This window comes from Penaeus japonicus, unplaced genomic scaffold (assembly GCF_977035675.1).
Source record: "Penaeus japonicus unplaced genomic scaffold, GWHDUDI00000001_assembly GWHDUDI00000033, whole genome shotgun sequence".
Taxonomy (NCBI): domain Eukaryota; kingdom Metazoa; phylum Arthropoda; class Malacostraca; order Decapoda; family Penaeidae; genus Penaeus; species Penaeus japonicus.
Genome location: NW_028234435.1, coordinates 3,011,178 through 3,013,677, shown reverse-complemented (window position 1 = coordinate 3,013,677; position 2,500 = coordinate 3,011,178). Strand labels below are relative to the sequence as shown.

Sequence of the window (2,500 nt, the reverse complement as noted above, 5' to 3'; positions counted from 1 at the left end):
GGACATTGTTTGAATGTGAGGGGGCGTCTCCCAGGTACGGCTGGGAGGAAGAGCATGCAAGGTCACCCACAATCAACCGTCTCCGTCGAGTAGGCTCGGCGTTTCAGATCCTCCGTCAGAGGGAGACGATAAGGACGTCACCATCCTCATAGGGAATTCATATCAACCTTATCACCGTCCTTTGAGAGATGTAGGAGACGTGAGATAAGCTCAGGGTCTCGAAATTTTTCGAAAAAGTAGACGTGCCTTTGTACGCTGAAACAAAGTGGAATTTCCTCTCTTCCCTCGCGGCTTTACGTAGGTTTATGAAATGTATCGGCTCTCGTTAGTGTTAGTTATATTGTCATTATATTTTCGAGCAGAATGGGACTGAAGAGAGAATTATTTTATCACTGAATGGAGAGGTAGAAGCTAAGGTGATTTCCCCCCAGGTAGTTTTCTCTGTCTCTCGTCGCTGCTCCTCGGTCAATCTCTCTTCTTAAGACTTCGTTCACTGTCATGTGATCAGGTGGATCAGGCGAATGGTTACTTTCGTTATTGCTGCCATGTTCATGTGTTATTGTCTCGCCCCTTATCGATGTGTTCGAAGCTTACTGCCGGGAGATAAGAGACAGGAAAAGATCACCCAGTTACCAAGAAAAGAGATTAAGGGAATTTTGCCTGAGCGATCGTTTCCGACACGATATGCGGTCAGCGGTGGCCGATCAGCTGGTTGACGGGCGGTTAGGACGCACAGACGCACGCACGTCCACACACACACACACAGACGCACACACTCAACACTCACTCACTCACCCATCCCCTTGGAGGCAGGTCGCACTAGTTTCCACGCGAATCAAGAACTGACACGAGGCGTTTGCGAATAGAGTAACTGCCAAGTATTTTGTTACATTAGTGAGTGTAGAGTCTCCTCGTGTAGCAAGAGGCTCCAGGAAGAACACGACGCCAACAAAGGTAATTGGAACACGGTTTGCGTTGTCTCATCCCGCTCTGATCTCACGGGAAGTTCATCTCAGGTAGACTGGGAACGTTAGATGGCGGGAGAGTGAGTTGACCTTTTCCTATTGTGTGCTGAGGTATGTGTTATTTATTTATAATAGTAATGACGATGATGATTATCATTATCATCATTATCGGTATCTATTTACATTTCATGGATTTTTTTTTTACTGCTTAGACTTGCGTGCTATCGCTGATATCAGTTTCGGAAAAGTGTGTTTGGAATATCCATGTTAATCACGCCGAGCAAATCAAGACTGATGTACAAAGAAACTTGATCTTCCGAGTGTACGTTCAGAAGCCCTCTCACGCGAGGTTCACTGAGGGAGGTACGGTTCATTGGTAGGAAAGAGGGTGTTATTAGGGTGAGCTGCCAGTGTCACGAGTCTTCGCTGATACACATCTTAGACAATTTTAGAGTCCTTAGACACAAGTAACTATAAACCTTGTCTTCAGGAGTTTTATTGTAGAGACACAGGGGAGACGAGTAGGAGAGTCTGGTGGCGAAGGTGAGGTCAGCGAAGGCTCAGGTCACAACAAGAGCCACTTAAACATGACATTAAGCGCTAATTAGTGGCTGTTCCCGTGTGTGGTTAAATGCGAATCACCAAGACAGTACCCTACAAAGGAGACTCCATACTCCGAGCGATCCTAAGGTTCAGTCGACAGGTTCACGTGTGTTTACTAAAAAGTGTTACGTTGCAGGGGCCTTGAGTAGCGAGGGGGTGGAGAACCTTGTCTCAGTAGCGCGCTTTTCACCTTGACTCTTTCTCACACCCGGCAGCCGGTCGTGTACTTTGCTCCGTCTTCCACGCTCAGCCTCGTTATGCAGTCCTCCTCTGGGCCGATTCGGGTTCCATTTTCGCTGCGAAGTGGCTGGAGTTCGCGGATAGGAAGTGGGATTTTAGATTTGCCATGGTTCCTGTTTTCAAGAAGTCCTTTGTATGTGTATAGGGTTGGTGTTCCCTGTAAGGAGTCCAGGCAGCCTCTTCAGTGGCTTGCTACGCTTGAACACTAAAGACAAACTAGAACTCAGTCCCGGTGTTTAGTCTGGTCACTCTTGCAGGTGCACTCACCCTTACATCATACTTAAAACATAGATAAACAAATATGTCATGCAACCTATATTCGGGAATAGGTCATTTCCCTTTCACTGCGATCATTACAATTGCATTCACGCAATGGCAACATGAACACAGACTCGCCCCTCCCCCCACCCCCCACCCCTAGAGACACAAGCGTGAACTGACATGACCAAAGGTGATGTGCAGCCAATGAGTGATGAGTGTATGCCTGTGTACGAACCGTGATGCGTTCGTGCGGGCGTGAGTGCGCGCGACCGGCCATTGTTGCGCTGGTGGTTCCTGCTCGCCTCGGGGTTCTGCTTGTTACCTGTCCATTGTTGACCATCCTTGTCTCATCTACTCTGCTTTTTTGCCTTTGTTCCATTTTACAGTGTATATATATATATATATATATATATATATATATATATATATAT

The 2,500-nt window shown here is 47.0% G+C and overlaps 1 protein-coding gene across 16 annotated transcripts in view; it reads left to right on the top strand.

The window, feature by feature from the left end:
- LOC122258952 (uncharacterized) overlaps positions 1–2,500 on the top strand; it is a 215,811-nt gene that overhangs the window by 131,218 nt on the left and 82,093 nt on the right. The window lies entirely within an intron of this gene.